Here is an 18,627-nt window from a genome sequence, read left to right as displayed (position 1 = left end):
ATGTTTGAAGGTTAAATAACAGATTAATATATGCATTGTGACCTAATCTTCTAACTAACAATCAATTGTGCTAAGTCCTCATGATTAATTCTTTATTCTCCCTCCAACAAGATGATATTAAAATGTCTCATTGTAATATTTAAAATTTTTTTCTGGCAGAGTTAGACCTTGAGAGATATTGATCATACTTTTAAAAAGTCAGTTATCTGAATGGATGGCACATGACATCGTTTATATAGAATATTTCATACAGAAATTCTCAAAAGATGGATGAACAGGATTTACGATGTTATCCAGTCTCTGCCCTTTCCCTGTTCTACTGCCAACAGTGTTCCTGCCTCAAAAATTATCCCAGTTTTTTATATCTGTTTACATTTCTAAAATGTTTAAAGTAGTAAATTTCATAAACTCATTACATACTAGTGAAGTAGAAATTACAGTATTTGTCTAAAAATCCTTCATTTCATTCTAATATTTGCCTGTGTTCCTCAGATCAACTGACGTGAGGATATTTTTTATTCTTTCAACTGCTGATAAATAACCTTTGTTTTGAGAATTCACCATGGAAGAATGATATCACAGGAGGACTGATATTTGGCAACCTTGAAGAATTATAAGAAAAGTCTTGGTGTAATGTGCAAAGGGTTATAGGCAAGAATGCAATGTGCTATGACCTTCACAACCCTGATGTTCACGATAGAACCTGTCCTACAGTGAGCTCTTAACAGCTATTTGCTGAATAAATGAAGGGATTAAATGCACACAGCAAGTTTTTTCTTCTCTTTTAAGCTCAATCAGATGGTGATTGAGAGACAAAAAAAAAATATTATCCCAAATATTTCCTAGCCAATAAATGTCATGACACCCCTCTCCTAATTTTGGAGATTTTATCATGCCTAGCAGCAATATTGTGGATTAAGATCTATAATCCGTTTTGGTGGTTATAAGGCCCTGAAAATATGATAATTGGAGCATTCTGGATGTTCACTCTTCCTGTTGGAATTGTTCTGATATTATCATTTCATTTTTTTGTTTGTTTGTTTCTCATAACAGCATTCCCATCTTGGCACTTAAGCAGAAAGCTTCACTTGTTATGGTTGTTTCACAGTTGATTCCATCCTTTGACTTCCTGTTTTCACAATTTGCCAGCCAATCAAAGATATCTGTGGTTTTAAAGCATGTGTCAACTGAACAGATATCAAGAATAAAATGCACATATACATCCCAAAAGACCTGTGTCAAAATCAGTAAGATTGCACAAGGCAGGAACCTCGGATAGCATTTTAACAGAAGAAAATTGTCAGAAATTAGTTCATTCTGTCGAGTATCTGAGCTTTAAGAAACTGTGTCTTATCTCCTTTGGCCAGTGGACGGCTTCTAATTGGTAAAGGTCCAAGGTAAGGCAAACAAATACAAGGAAACCTGTCTGCCCGGCTTTATACATCAGCAAGATAGCCCTATCGTCCATCAACGGACAGGCTTCAAGTTGACAACAGGAAAAATGTGACTCAGCTTATACAAAAGGGGAAGTCCCAGTGCTGGGCTCAAACAATGGGCCTGTCATTTTACTGCTTTGCTGGCCTTCTTACTGTCTTACCTTCTTCTGTAAAGATATGCAGGGGCAGAGGGCTCCGTATTTTCTCTGGGGCTTCGACCAGGACACTGAAATTAGTATCAAAGGAGAAGTATTATTCAAGAGCAAGAGTGGAGCAGAGTAAAGAGCATGGAACTTGTGGCTAGGCTACTAAAGTGACACCTTAAATTCCAAGAATACTTCATCTGGGTATGGAAACAGGAGAGGCCCAGCAATTAAACAAAGGTGAAATAGAATCCTCTGGAGAATGATGAGTCTCCTGAAAGAGTAAAGCAAAGGGAGCAGTCTGTGAAGGATAGGCTTATTTTCTCCTCCTCTTCTCCCCATCTATAATTCCCACTGCAGAAGAGAAATCCCTTTTCAAGTTAGCAGCCACCTGTTCATCAATGCAAAAACATTCTGTATGATGCCAAACATCACGTGCATGTGGTTGACATATTGTGCTGTTTGAATTTCGGGGTATTCTTTACTTAAGACCTATAAGGCTGAAGCAAACTTGTATTTCTCTGACAACTGAGCTCCAGCTTACGTAAGTCACACTACCAGCCCCAAATGGGCAGATCTCACTGTAGAATCAACAGTGGACATAGAACGCTGTCGGAATGAGCCACTCCAAGAGGTCTGTGGTCATGGACAACCTGGCTGCCACTACTCTCTGTGCTTATAGGTTGTCCTCTGTCCCTGACTCGGCTTCACCTCACTTCACTGTTTCCAATTCTTCCTAACTGACTTTTGGGAAGCTTCCATCCTCTTCTCTTTTTGTGGTGAAGTGAATAGGTGGTAAATGCAAGTGATTAAGCCCTTTCAGTCAAACACAGACTTACTAACAGGAACTAGGAGGAGTGGCTGAATGTTGCTAGGGTTTCAGAGTTTTATGGGAAAGACAATGACAGTAGTTAATCATTGGTAAGACCATGAATTAGTTCTTAAGTTTCACTCCTTTAGGATACATTGACAAAAAATGTGTATTATTTTTGACTGGATTACTTCTAGAATAGGACAAACATTCTGTTTTTCTGTGACTTGAGGTCATTATGTTCTGGTCTAGTAATATGCCAACAAGTTATTGAGAATGGCTTCTCACTAGGAATAGAATTGCATCTTCCTCATCTTTGTGTCCTTTATATGTAGACAGGACCTGAAACCTCTCAATCACCTAATAAACATATTTAATAGAATGAATAAATTTTCAACTGTGTTTTAATTAGCTATGTTGAAAAAGCCCCAAGGAACAGAGAGATATAATGAGATAAGACTAGTATAGAGCAAGGATTAAAAGAACAAAACTAGAATTCCCTTTTCTGGGCCAGAAATTATAGTTTTGATTGCTCTCTTTTGGTTGCCACAGAAATATAGAATGAAGGGACAAAGCCAGTTAAAAAGAAGTCTTTTAGTAGCAGCACAGAAGCTCTGTGAGTTCAAAATGCCAAATATAGAGAATTTAAACTCATTACAGGGAAGAACATTAAGGAAATAACAAACTTTTTGACTTCATACTACCCACAAGGTTTCCAGAACCTTCCCTGATCTCAGAGTAGAACTCCTTCTCTTTCCCAACCCCACCCCATTCTTGAGTTCTGTGCTTCTCCTTTCTCTGTTCCTGTTCTCAGTCTCCCATGTCACACACCAGTAACAAAATGACTAAAACTTTACTCACTGGATTTACCATGTGAGCCAAAAGCAAGTGTTATGGCCATTTGGCAAACTTACCACATCTTCTGAGTCTCAAAGCAGCATTGGCTCAAAGTCCTCTATGCAGCTGGGAAAAAAATGTGATACATTTTTACTCAAATAACCACTTGACAAACTCCACCACCTCCTTCTAGTCTGGTCAAATTTTATCTTCTTAATGAGGCACACTCTGATTAGTTTGTTGAGTGTTTTAAACTGACCAACCCTCAACACTATATCCTGGTACTACTGATATTTCTTACTCTACTTTTTCTCTTTTCTATGGCATGCATCATTGAACATACTAGCATGTTTACTTATTACATGTATTTTCTCTTTCTTCCTCCCATTTGAATGTAGGCTCCACAAGAGCAAGAATCATAGTTTACTAATGTATCCCAAGCCCAAGAATTGTACGTAGCATATAATAGATGCTCAATAAAAATTTATATGTTCAATGAATAGCAATCCACTGCCCTCCTTTAGCTAAGTTTTTTAGTAGAGCAGCTAAAATCTCAATGGAACTTCATAGGATTCTGTACAGGAATTGTAACCAAAGTCCTATAATATATTTATATAGGATGACAAGCCACCAGTGAAATATAAGGGGGAAGCCCAGTCAACTTCAATTTACTAAGATGTTTTCAATGCCTATTCTGGTGCAAGAACTTTGCTGGGCACTAAAGAAACAAATAAATAAGCTATTGCTCCTGCTCTCAAACAGTTTACCATCTGTTAGAGAGACAAATACAAAGCCACATAATGTGGTGTGATAGGTTCTAAAATAGCAATATAAACCAAAAGCAACAGAATGAGAAGTTCCACTAAACATAGAACATTTCCATAGAATAGTTCTTTTTTTTCTGGATAAAAAGGTAGCCACAGTGGATCATCAGAGAGCTGAATCAGTGAAGCCATAAAAAGATACCTTATGTGTGTTGTCAGCTTCTCTTCCCTCATCAGAGTGGGGCCTCATGAGGGCCTTTTCCTGCCTCTGGTATCGCAAATTGAGGCAGCAAGTGGGACTGGAAGAATGAATTGGTGAACTGGAACTCACCTACTGAGTCTTTTGGCTTCTAGTTCTCTAGTATAGGCCTCCTTTCCTTTTCTCTATCATTTACTGCAGGTGTTAGGTTTCACAAAGCTTGTATCTGCCCAGCCTGCTCAGAGGGGTTCTGAATACATTGGTCCCCTTGTGACAGCTTCTTATGTACTTCATCTTTCCTTCTATCATTCCAGAAAAACAGTCCATTTTGCTTTTTCTTGGTAACACTTTACTCTTGGTTATCTGTACCTTGACTTATCTTTTCTGAATGAGAAGCAGATGGCAAATGACTCATCAGTACAATCATTATGACTTTCTTTGCTGCTCATAATTTCAGATTCCTGGCCTCACTGTTTCTTCCCACTTCTGCTTCAGATGAGTCATATGACTTCAGGTGGAGGATTAGAACTTCTCTGCCCTAAGCAGCTCTGAATATCTACTTTTAGGCTGGTGAGCGTTGAGAAGTTCTGCTACTGAGTAGATCCTCCCTAATGAAAAAAATGGGAAGAAGTTCTGTGTTTGTGATATCTTATTTTTATTGATTGGCAAAAGATAGTTGTATTGATCATTACCCTAAATATTTAAAAGACTTCATGAATGAAGACAAAGTACATCTTAGGCATCTACCTCTATTTACTGTGTTCTCTGTGGCTTTGGAAAGTGAGAAACCAATGAGTTATATCCCTTCTTTGTGAAGCTTTTACTTATTTCTTAAGACAGGCTGGGAAACACAAGGGAAAGTACCTAACCATTTGTCTAACCATCTCACTAGCATCAATGTGCTAGTAAGTTCCTCTGCTTCAAATTCATTTTTGCATACCTAGTTCCTAACACAAGGCTGCACAGACAGTAAGATATCTCACAGGTGTTATGAAGTAGTGAATAAGAGAAGGCCTGGATTGGCCCACTTCATCATCTGAGGAACAAGATGGAAGCTGGCAATTCAATTTCTATGTCTAGAAGAAAGAAAAATTATGCCAGTCAGTTATCTACTAATGAGAATTGTTGTAGGGTAAATTGAACGGCTGAGATTTTTTTTAAAAAGATTTATTTATAAATTTGAGAGAGAGAGAGAGACTGGGGGAGGAGCAGAGGGAAAGAATGAGAGGGAGAGAATCTCAAGCAGACTCCCCGCTGAGTATGGAGCCTGATGCAGGGCTTGATCCCATGACCCTGGGATCAGGACCTGAGCTGAAACCAAGAGTTGGACACTCAACCAACTAAGCCACCAGGTGCCCCTGAATAGCTGAGATTTTTAAGTTCAACAAAATGTGTAAATATTACCTTTTCCCAATTTTATAAGAAGGGAAAATTGCCTAAGGGGTGCATTAAGTAAGGACTATTCACAAAGTACAATATGAGGGGCTCTAAATCAGAGTCTTTTGGATGCATCCCATGACACTGCCTTCCCTCATATCTGGCCAGTGATCTCTACCAATAGCACTGGCCTTTAAAGCTCAAGGACTAAGTATCTTTGTAGAAAGCACACATCAGTGGGAGTGAAGAGAAAAGTGTTGAGGATTTTCTTAAGCCTTCTCCTTTTTACAGATCTTTTTCACCTTGACTTGCACATGGGTATAAATTCTAAGGCAGAGCTTCCCCAAGTATATTCTGTGGATTCCTATACCACATATAATCCAGGCTCAGTGGTCATTGTTTATCTCCATATCCTGCTTAATTTTTCTTCATGGTGCTTATTACTACCTGAAATCACATATTTAGTTAGTCTTTACTTTCTGATTTCATCATACAAAAATATAAACTCCTGGAGGACAGGGACTGGTTTATTATGTCTTTGTAGGCATGAAAATAGTGTTTAGTGTACATAGATATTCTATAAATATTTGAATAAATGAAAGAGTGTCATGATGTGAAAAAACATTTCTGTGGACAAATTCATTTAAAAAATTCTGGATAGACAAGGACACGGGATTCTTCGTTTCTTTCAGCTGAAGGGGGAGTCTGCTCTAGCCACTCCATTATACCTAGATGTAGAGGTGCTACCAAATTATCTTTTGTTTACCATTTATTTATTGAATGTTTAAGTGCCAGAAAGTCTGAAAAATGCCTTATATATCCATTCACTTGTTAAATATTTATTAAGCACCTACTAAGTGCTCAATACTTTTCAAGCACATGGGCTAGATCAGTGAATAACATCATCAAAATGGCTGTCCTCATACATCTTCAATTCTTATGAGATTAAAGATAAAGAAAACAAATATTATTCATCTTTATTTCAGATGATAAAACCAAGACATAGAGAGATTTTTTAACTTGCTTGGGACCAAATAGTTAACGAGTGATAAATCTAGAGTTGGCACCCATGTGGCTCTCTCTGAAGCCCTACTCTATTCTTTTTTTTTTTTTTAATATTCTTTTGTTTTTTGTGAGGAATTTTTAAAAAAGATTTTATTTATTTATTCATTAGAAACACACACACACACAGAGGCAGAGACACAAGCAGAGGGAGAAGCAGGCTCCATGCAGGGAGCCCGATGTGGGAGTCGATTCCGGGACTCCAGGATCACGCCCTGAGCCAAAGGCAGGCACTAAACCACTGAGCCACCCAGGCGTCCTGCCCTACTCTATTCTGTACAGAGCATATACACCTATTTGACCTTTCCCAAGAGTAAAAACTCAGCTATTTATGTATTCTGAAAAATCTTTGGAGAATTGCTTATATAGACTCAAGCTGTCATTCATAAAATAGGAACTCTCTTTTATGGAGAATTTTTATAGATAAGTTTTTGTTCTATTCTTAGTATTTTATTTTATTATTTTTAAAAGATTTTATTTATACATTTATATAATATATATTTGTATATTTGAGAGAGAGAGTGAGCACAAGTAGGGAGGAGAGGCAGTGGGACAAGGAGAAGCAGAATTCCTGCTGAGTGGGGAGCTTAATGCAGGGCCCATTGCAATGTGGGGCTCAAGGCAAGGTTTGATCCCAGGACTCTGAGATCATGACTTGAGCTGAAGGCAGACAATCAGTTGACTGAGCCACCAAGCCATCCCATTCTTATCATTTTAAATGGGCCTATTTTGCTTTTGAAACCAAAAAGCAATATGGGCAAATGATCCTGGAGGGGGGAGGGTGGTCTCACTGCTTTTTTGGATGGGTGAGCCCTCTCACTATTTCTGATTCTTGTTTTCCCTGATTTTCAAGCTACACCATGGCATCCCAAGTGACTGAACACATGGTTGTACTTTCCTGTTCAATTCTTAATATATCCCTCAGGACATGATTTTGATTTTTGCCTTTCAGCTCTGCATACCACAGGTGAAGGTAAGAAGCCCAACCTGTGCAGCCTTTCTACCATTATAACTGAATAGCATTAGGCTGATATTTAAATATTTCAACTGCTCACTTAGACCATAAGTCAAATTCTTTGCACTCGAGTTCCCTTTGGCTCTCTAGACACACACACAGCAAATTGTTTTTTAATCTGGCATTTATTTTCACTTGACTCATTTTTAAAGTCTTCTTCATTTTTTTCTGTTCATTTATAACTCTATTAGCTTGGAGACACCATTCATTTTGTGAGCAGTACTTTAAACACATTTCATCTATCAGGATTAATTTTGCTGAATGCACGACCAAATAAATACATTAAAAACAACTGTAACACTTCATTAATCAAAATGTCAACTACCACAGATGTAAAATGTCCCCCACTTTTAAAATTCTCTTCCTTTGCTTGTGAGTGCTTGTCTGTTTGACTAAAATATAAAAAAGTGGTTAAAAAATGCTGTCATTCTATTAGAATATGCATGCAGATTTGAAGGTGCAATCCATTATAATTAAGGCTAATTAATTATTATATGGTCAAATGAGCAACAAATGCACATGCAAAATCTAAAAAGTTAATTATTTGAAAATTGGTTAATCAATTGTGCATTCAAATGCACATTTGTTTTAGCATGCAGACAGTTTGCTCTTTTACAAGGAATTAGTCTAGATAAAAAACCATTAATGTAAAACATTTTCAAATATCTCTGCTCTATGGGGAAAGAAAATACATTAAGATCAAATGGATCAGATTCTTAAAAATCAAAACTGCTTTTTCCAATCAACAATCCTCAAAAGAAAGACAAAATATTAGTATGAAATTAATTTACAATAGAGAAAAGAAATCAGTCTAGATTACCTACTTTGTGGGAGCCACTCAACCTGAACATAATTAAAAGGAAGTCTCCACCATGTTAAGTGGCCTGCCACCTGCATAAAGTCCCTCCAAAGGCTGGTGTCCAGATGGAGTTGCTCTATTTTAAAAACAAAACTAGGATCATGTAAGGATGTACAAGTCCCTAGTCAACTAAGTGATTTCAAACAAGTTCTTTTCATCTTCAAATTTCACAAGCTGCATAACTTTAAAAAAGTGAGGGCAGCTCAAGAGACTAGCACCATGGCAGCAATAGCAAAACCCCTAACAAACTACAAGAAAGACATGAGAAGAATAGTTGCTGAAAGAACCCATAGTACATATGATTCATTTTTTTGTATATTCATCGGGGAGTCAAAGCTACTGAAAGCAGAGAAAATGTTTTATTGGCTCCTGAATATCAGAAAAAAAGATTTTTTTCTTCATTAAAGATGATTTCCCGGAATCCTCTGTGGGAGAAGCAGGAGCAAAGTCACTAACTTGGGAGAGGAGAGGTGGCAGGGTAAAAGCACAGAGGTAAAAATAAACTGATCTCACTGTAAAAAAATATTCACTCGGGGAGAATAGGCAATTAATTTGGATACAACAAGGGCATCAGGGCTCTGAAACAGCTTCATGGATTTGGTCTTTATGCAATGTATAGTGGAGTCACTGAAGGTTTCTGGCTCATAATTAGGACTTCATTTAAGTGAAATTTTAAAAAGATTAATCTGAGGGCAACTGGGCACAGTGGTTGAGCATCTGCCTTTGGCTCAGGTCCTGGGATCGAGTCTTGCATCGGGCTTCCGGTGGGGAACTGCTTCTCCCTCTGCTTGTGTCTCTGCCTCTCTCTCTCTCTGTGTCTCTCATGAATAAAAAAAAAAAATCTTAAAAAAAAAAAGGTTAATCTGTTTAGGAGAGATTGAGCAGATCTGTTTTGATTTAGATGATTCCCCACATCAATGAAAGTAGTCATGCTAATTTCTGTATCTGTATTTATTGCATTGATGTCATTTGAAGCTCAAAGTTTCCAACACTAAACCTATCATCTTAAGTTCAAATACACTATTTATTCCAATTTTCCCATTTCTTCCAGTGGTACCATCACATTTCTTGTTTTACAGCATGAAATATTTGAAGCATTTCTAACTGTTCCTATCATGTTGAGTCAGTCTTTGAAATCTCTCTAATATCTATTGTTTCACTTTCCCTCCTCCCTCAAAATTCAGACATACTTACCTCAATTAACTAAATAGCCTCAAAAAGTTCTGTCACAAATACCTCTTTTCTCCAAATAAAAAGGTTGAGGAGTAAAGGAGGTTTAAATATGAACTGTCAGGAGATGAGAGTAAAAGGAAGAGAGGAATAAGGTGAAAAGAAACCACCAGAAACCAAGGAGGATAACCAGAATGGCATAGAATCGCAAAGCCCTGGTGGAGATGGTAGTTTCTAAGAAATCACCAGGATAGTCGGGAGTGAGGCAGAACAGATTTTCTATGTGAGAATAGTTAATTAGAATTTAGAAATAGAGAGATCAATAAAATTAAGTCATAAAAGAGGGTCAATGGATTATGGTTTAGGGTAAATGTCAAAGATATGTCACTAAGCAGAAGGAGTTATAGAGAACATAAGTAATGAGATAATCAGCTCGCAGTAAACAATGAGTGTTGGCTGATTGAGCATCAAGTACTAGGCTAGGTGACATGAGATATGAGTCATACTCTCAAAGAGCTTACATTCTGGTTTGGGAGATGGAAAGAATAACATAATGCAGCAAGTGATCACACTCAGAAGAGAAATGCACTCTATAATAGTTATTAGCAACAATACTTGGAAAGAGGGCAAGCCTGTGGGCAAAGGATGGTATCAAAGGGTTAATAAAAGGTACCCTAAGTTTGGATTTAAGGACATAAGACTTAAGGACATAAAGACTTGTGTAAACAGATGAAGGAAGAAGAGAAGACATTCTAGGCAGGAAAGACTAGATGCTGAGAAACTGTTAGATGTTACGACAGACATACTTTAATGCCTACCCAATGTTAATTCTCCAACATCTTATTTTCTGTGCACAGGATCCACGTTTATTCAGGGAGCAATGGAGAATTCCTGAGTTCAAGTAGAGCAACATTTTATCCTAGCTTCAGGGAATGTGATTGGTCTGTATCAGAAATGGTATTCTCATGCGGTTTTGCCATTGACTGGTTTGAGGTGAACATGTATTTCAGTTTTACCAATGAAATTATTATTTCTTAATAAAACTTCTTAAACTTAGCTTGGACAAGCTAAAGCAAAAGCAAAGCTTTTGTCCTTTTGGTTTTTCCTCTTTATTTTGCTTATAAAATGGACTAATTCCTCAAGAAGCAGTAGCTAACTCATGCTGACAAGCAATGAAGATAAAAATCAAAACACTAAATTTAGCCAAGCAGAGAGGTAGAAAGAGCCTGAATGTTTGTCATTGTCATTGCTGTTGAGCAACGACTTGGAATGCCTACCTCTAGACTTCTTGTTACATGAGAAAAAAGCAACTATTTATAGCATTTATCTAGTCATTTTTGTTATTGTTGTCACTTGGAGGCAAATAATTTATACCAGACTTAGATTATGAACAGTTATAACAATGGGACAGATACTAACACGTTAAGTGGAAAAAGGCCAGAAGAGATTTCTAGAGCAATAGCAGACTAGGCCTCTAGACTGTTCTGAGAAAAAATTCTGGGTAAAGTATAGAAAAATATTCTTTAATTGCTTTCATTAAAGGCAAAAAATAAGGAATATGCAGGCCAGAATCTGTGGTGCACCTAGGTACCAAGAAAAGGGTACAGATAACACTTGAAACAGGTTTTGTTTGTTTCTTGAGGGTATTAACCACACCATGAGAACGTGAGCACTGGTTTTTGTGAGATTGTAAAATTTAAGGAAAGGAAAAAACATTCTGGAAGGCACTTAAAGTGTGAGTCTAATAAGAAATCCCTCACATAAAGCTGGGGTCACAAAGGACTTTACACCCATAGTGTATATTGACTAGAAATAAATCTGCCTCCTCTTTCTCTTCAGGAAACTATCAGGAAGACTGCCAGTCTCAAAACTTGCTATTTAGTAGAAAAAACTAAAAGTGTTCCTTTGTGCAAACATAATTCAGTTTTGTGATGCAAATACATGCTACCTGGGTAGCCAACCCCCTCCCCGTCTGTCCCCGCCCCAGATACCCAAATGGAACAAAGACAAATTTTTTTCTAGAATAACCTTCCTTTAAACCAGGTGATAGCATGTTTCTACAGATAAAGTTCTAAGGCATAAGACCACCATATAATTAAAAAAAATCATTAAATACAAGGAAATAAACTATGTGAAAAAGGAAACAAACAGATATGCAAACTTCATATTTTAGAATTATAGGATGCAGAATATAATTATGAATATATTTTAATAAGTAAAACAAACATGAGCAAATTTGAAAAAGCATGAAACAGAACCAGAAATGAAAACTAATTATTAAAATGAAAAATAAATGGACTAGTTGAATGACAGATTATACACATCTAATAAAAGAATTACTACATTAGAAAAAAGAACAACTGACAAGATCATCTTAGTAGGCCAGAAAAACAGAGATGGAAAATATCAAAAATAGGTCAAAGTATATGGAAAATCAATAGAAAATGTCAAACACACAAATGTTTATATATATATAAATATAAATATATATATATATATATATATATATATTTAGTTGAGATTTTTGTTTGAGTAAAAAGAAACACTGAAGCAGAAGAAATATTTGAAGATACCATGGCTTAGAATTTTTCTGAAAGATACCAATATCGTTTAACAAATCCAACAAATACCAAGAAAATTTTAAAAATCACACCTAGGTGTAGCACAGTACAATTGAAGAACATCAAAATCACACAGAGAATTTTATGCCTTTTGAAAACAACTCTTTGCATACTACCGGAAAATGGTAGAAAAGGAGTGCATGACTATATATCTGAAACTGCCCATTACAGCCAGGGTCTGTGAGATGCACAACTGAGCGGACAATCCATTGTAAAATACAAGCAGCACATCTAGAATCGAGGATAAGCAAAAGGCAAAAGCCAGATGACTCCCATTTAATCTGCCATTATTGTACCAGCAGCCACTTAGCTCACAATTTCAGTTATAATTTAGTTACAAAAAGATGATTGAGGAAAACAAAGCCCAAACTTGGTGTATGAATGCCAGCTTGGTATGTTGATACCCAAAATGAACTGCAAATTCACTACAGCCATACTGAGTGTCTGTTAAAGACAATGATGAGAGAATGCCCTGCCCCTCCAATAGGCAGAGCTTTGGGTGGTACATCTGGTCATATACTTTGGATAAAAGGGTATATGGACCTGTGCACAATGACTAATAAGGAGAAAGATTGGGTGGCCAGAGACTAAAAGGTATGGGGTCGAGGCATCTGGATGGATATATAGGAATGGGCACAAAGTTTAAAACCTTCATATTAATTAGTTATTAATTAATTATTAATGTCTGTCAGAGTAGCTACCACAGAAAAGACACTTAAATCAAAGTAGCTCAAATAACTTGGCTGATTAATGTCAACAAAGTGTCAACAGCTACCCCAGGGCTAGAACATAGGCACATGAGCAAAGCAGCCATTGTGATAAGGGATGGAGCTTCTGTGGGAGACTTTTCCCTTATTAAGACTATTCTCTTTAAACCACCACCCAATATCCAACCTGTAAAACCATATGCCAACATTGACCTCTAATACGGAGATTCCTTGAGGAGAACGACCAACCACATGGTGCCTTGAGGTGTGCAACATGTAGCATTTCAGGGTAGGGCAAAGCACTGGTCTTCCTGGCCCTGGGCTGATTTGCCATTGTTCTGTCAGTGGCAACTCTGCTGGCCTCTCACCCACTCCTCATCCAGTTACTGAGTGTTACTTCATCTGGCACAAGTTAGGATACAGGCCTGTGGGTAGGGGAGATTGACTCTCCTGTCTATGCTGTGCCTGCATTTTTCATTTTACACTAAGCCCTGCAAATCACAAAGCTAGCTCTGTCCATAAGACTGACAGGAGTAGGTTCCCCCACACCGCTGAGAAGTGCTAAAGTAAGATTACTGGGGATTCATTAGTAAAACTCTGATCTTAGTGCTTGACGAAGAGTAAGTGACCTCAAATGTTATCTTTTATTACTGTTATGACTAATTAAGAGGAGAAAACAAAAAAGAAAAAAAAACAATGCTAATTGCTTTGCAGGAACTGGCTTTGAAGATGCAGGAAGGAGGTGGGGACACAAGACAAGGAATACACAAGACCTCTTGAAGTTGAGAGTGGCCTTCAGCTGTTGGCAAAGAAATGAGATCCTAGTCCTATAACCACAAGAAACCGAATTCTGCTAATACACTGTATAAACAAGGAAATGGATTCTCCCCTGGAGCTTATAAAAAGGAATGCAGCCCTGCTGCCCCTTGTGGGATCTGGAACACCAAAACCAGCCAAGCCCACCTGGACTTTTGACCTACAAACTTTGAGATAATAAATTTGTGTTGTTTTATGTTGCTAAGTTTGTAGTAATTTGTTACAACTGTCATAAAAATTAATATCATTGTTATCTATAATTTCCAAATAAAAAATTGAGCCATAGAAGAGTTGTATAATAAGCAAAGGTAGTAAAAATCAGTTCATTATCCTTAAAGCTGGGCTCAAAATCATTAAATGCACCTTACATGGTGACAATGTGGTAAATGTGATAATACTTGGTAACTCTCATGGGCATTTGCAATTTTTTTGTGGCTGCTTAATGTATAATTTTCCTTCTTGTTGGGGGGATTCTCCATTGTATAGATTGGTGAGGTGTGAAGTCTACTTTTCTCTATCTATTACCACTACCTATAAGTCAAGGTATAGGTTCATGAACCATGCTCTGGATGCTTCTACTTAGAATTTTGAATATGGAGGCAGTGAAGCAAGGAACTAGAAATGATTTGAAAGTATTAAAAGTCCAGTGGCGGTAGCACCACACAGTGACATCTGACAAGGGTGGAAGCCTAGTACGAGTGGTAGCAAGGTAGCTAGACTTTCTTGTAATATGGCTTTAGTTTTGGTTCTGCTGCCATGAATCCATTGGTTCCTACTTATGTTCTGAGCCTATTTCTCTATTCTTCCTTCCTCTTAAGTTCGTAGTCCACCCAATATTTTTTTTTTATCAGTGTATCTCTTTTCTGATCAACTTAGCCATAATTAGTTTTAGTGGCCTATAAACAAGAACACACCCTGATACAGGTGCCTTCTAAATGCCAGGTACCATCTTAGATGTGGAGGTCACGGGCATCAAAAGGTATAGTTTCCGAATGCTGAAAAGTACAATGTAGTGGTAAGCTGGCTATACTAAGCAAAGGTTTTACAAGAGCACATATAAACGTGCAGTAATATGCATAAGAGCTATAATGGAAGCACTAGTAAGAAGCGGAGGACAAGAGGAGTAGAGAAAAGAGTGCCTATGCTTGCCTGGGAGTTAGGCTCTTTAACAGAGTGAGGCCTCTAGAGCTAACAAGACAGTTGGCAGAGGAAAGGAGACAAGCAGAGGGGTGGGGAAGGGGTTTTAGGTGGAGGGTATAGCATCAACAACAAGGGGATTATATCATAGAATACTGAGGAGTCACTAAGATGCACAATGGGAAAATAGTAGCAGGGAAGTCTAAATATGTAGGTGGATGTCACAATAAGGGTCAGAGATTCTGAAGAAGAGATTAGATTATTAGAAAGATCTTTTATGGAATGAGAGAGTGGATGAGAAAGAGCCACAAGGCAAGGAAAGATTGTGGTGTTTCTCTTAGTAAATTTCATATTTTAAGGGGCTGAAATAACCTCTCTTCACAACATCTCCTATGTTCCTTTTGGAAACTCACAAGCATAATGTTTTAATAGCAGACCTGCTATTTTTGACTTCCAAATATCAAGAACCAACAAGTAAACCTTTGTTAGCTTTCATGGGCTTAGGTTCATTTGTCATGTTATTTCCATTCTATCTCATCTCTTCACATTATTGGAAAGCAATAAAGAATTATGTAGTTAGTAGGAATGTTAAAACAGAACTTTGAAGTATTTCTTGACCAATTGAAGAGAGTCTTCATTGCGCATGCTGCCATTACGTTACCAAAGAAACAGGTGAAAGCAGAAATGAGGTAAGGGTAACAATTAGATGCAGATGACTGAAGAAGTGAAATGTGCATGGGGGCAAGGAGTCACAGATAATGAGATAGGTTGGTAGAACTGAGAGCAACAGGATGTCTCAAAAACTGTAATAGAAGATAATGATCAAAGCATAGAGGTCCTTGTATACAGAAGGCAACATACACTGGCCTACGTTCTGCAAGTAAAAGATTTGTTTTCCCCTCCAGTGGAGACTTTGCTCCCTGCCTGTCCCAGGGTAGGCTGTAGCCGGGAGGAAGAGGACCAAGTGTGCTCGTGATCTTTTCTTGCTAAAGCCCATAGGAGAAGCCATACATTGTGATTTAGTTCCCAGAGCAACCCTTCAGGTTCTGTTTTAACAAATATTGTGGCTGAAACATTATGGAAAGAGGAAGTAGGGCTGATGGTGATGAGAGGAGGGGCAGGAATGGCAGGGAGGGAAAGAGAAGGAAGGAGGAAGCAGTAAACAAAGAGAAGGAAGAAGGAAGTAAGGAAAGTCTACAAGGCAGTGAAAGAAGACAGATCAGCTCCAAAGAAAATAATAAATTGAACTAATTCTAGCTGCTGATTGGTTTAAATGGGACTTGCAAGTCAGCCAGGAGTCTAAACACTCTTAATAGCAATTGTTCCAATTATAATCATTGTTCAATATTTATTGAATTAAAATCATTTAAATAAAACATTTGGATTTGAGAAAGAGAGAGAGAGACAGAAACAGAAAGAGAGAGAGAGAGAGAGAGAAAGGGTAGAGCTGCCAAGAATACAAAGGAGCCACTGCAAGGAGAGATGATGGAAATGGTAAAACATTATTACTCTAAAATAAGGAAGCAGATCACCTATAACAGATGAGGTGAAACCAGGAAGTTTAGAAGACAAATATGAGGGCTTAGAGAAGCTGCATTGCTTGCATTGTCCAAGATATTTAAGAAGCCATGGAGGAAGTAGAGAAATTAAACTCTTTTCTCCAGCAAGCATAGCTACATGATGCCTGATGTCTCTGCTGGGATTTCAGTTCTTTTGGATACTGTAGACGGAGACATGTAATTATTTTGGCACTGTTTACTTCTGTATCTTATGAAATTTAGAAACTAATATTTAACTGTAACTTGGTTTAGTAAGAGCAGAGCTGGCCATGGCTTCAAAACATACACAGATCTGTCTCTGAAAGGATGCATGCCAAGCTGTTAACAGCCCCAGCCTGTGGGAGTGGGGTTGACTTCACGCATTTTTGTAATTTATTCTAAAGTTAACTTTTAATGTTAACATGTTAAGCAATTTTGCTCTTTCTTCACTCTCCTGACCTTTTCCATACCTGAAGGTTTTCTTGAAATTACACAATGGATACATGACTGTTGTAAGATTTTATGGTGATTTATTTAATCAGTTCCTACTGACACATTTTTATGTGGTTTCTAATTTTTTTGCAATGACAAATGCCATTAAGGGGACCATGTTTGTATGTTTCATGTTTCTGTATTAATGTAGGATAGCTTCACTATGTGCATTGCAGTGTCAGAGTGATGGTGTGCTTTGATTCTGAGAAATACTGCTAAAAAGCTTGCTGAAATGTAATGATTTATACTTCCACAAAAGTGTATGATTGTGCTAATTTTCCCTTACATACATCAGTTTTGGATGTTATTATTGTTGATATTGGCCTGTCTTTTTAAAAAGATTTTATTCATTCATTCACTCATTCATTCACTCATTCATTCATTCATGAGAGACACGGAGAGGCAGAGACACAGGCAGAGGGAGAAGCAGGCTCTTTGCAGGGAGCCTGATGCGGGACTCGATCCCAGGACACCGGGATTGCAACCTGAGCCGAAGACAGTGGTTGAGCCACCCAGGTGCCCCATCTTGGCCTGTCTTATAAGTAAAATTAATTTCTTCTTGTTTAAGTTGGAATTATTGGTGAGGTTGGGAATCATTTCATATATTTAGTGGCTATTTTTTTTTTTAATCAGGTTTTAAGAACTTTCTTTCAAAAGCGATATTTACCCTCTACCATACATGTTGAAAATATTTTCTTCCAGTTTGTAGTGTTTTTTTACTTTTGCTTATATGAAAGTATTATCTTCATATAAAAATACTATGGTTTTATGAAGTCGTAGGTATCAATCATTTTTTTTCTTAAGACTTCCAGGTTTTAAATAATGATTAGAAAGAATTATAGAAATATTCTCATCTATATCACTGTCACTTTATTGGTGAAGAGTGGGTACTCGAATAGTGGTTTTAAAATTCATAGGATTATTTTACAGAGTTAGATAATCAGGTTGACAGAAAATATTAGCCATTTTAAAATTATTTAAAAAATACCTCTCCTGGAGAAAATCTTTACTGACTTTCTTTGACATGAATTTTTGGTCTAATATAGCAACTGCAGAGCCAAAAAAAAAGTGTTTTATATTAAAACAGGATTTAATTTTCTCAAATAAGAGCTAAAATTATGTTTTAAATTGTCATTTTATTTGAACTCAGAGGTTGATTTTGTGATTCTTAGAAACCTACATTGTAACCACATACCTCCTGGTTAACTTATATGGGTGCATTTGAATTGCAACACTGTGGTTTTTTTCAATGGAAAAATAGCTAATTAAGTTGCTATCATTTCTCCGTCATTGACAGAGAAGAGCCAATAATTGATTTGGGAAGGGAGGGAGAATATTATATAAGCTGGCACTGATTTTTTTTTAATTTTTGTATTATTGAATCTGTCTCCTGATGATTAACACAGAAATTCCTCTAGCAATTATGGACTCTCTTCTAAATGACTGTGTCATAATTTACAGCTTGCCAGGAGCAGCTTCAACTCAAACATGTGTATAATTCACTCTTCTGGCTCATTCCCATCACATCAACACTTCCAAACCAGGCTCTCTCACACATGTATATGCTCATGCTGAGGATATGTGCCCTTTTTACAAAAAAAAAAAAAAAAAAAAAAAATAGACCTATCATGTAATGAATACTA

General features: G+C 37.2%; 1 long non-coding RNA gene across 1 annotated transcript in view; it reads left to right on the top strand.

Annotated features, from left to right (window-relative positions):
• The window catches only part of LOC140623661 (uncharacterized), an 80,749-nt gene extending 63,507 nt beyond the window's left edge, over positions 1 to 17,242 (top strand). The window contains exon 2 of the long non-coding RNA XR_012023204.1: positions 13,716 to 17,242. This is a non-coding gene — a long non-coding RNA (uncharacterized lncRNA). The remainder of the gene's footprint in view (positions 1 to 13,715) is intronic.
• Positions 17,243 to 18,627: the final 1,385 nt, after the last annotated feature.

The sequence above is a fragment of the Canis lupus genome, chromosome 33, assembly GCF_048164855.1.
Source record: "Canis lupus baileyi chromosome 33, mCanLup2.hap1, whole genome shotgun sequence".
NCBI lineage: Eukaryota > Metazoa > Chordata > Mammalia > Carnivora > Canidae > Canis > Canis lupus.
This window is presented reverse-complemented; position numbering and strand designations above follow the sequence as displayed.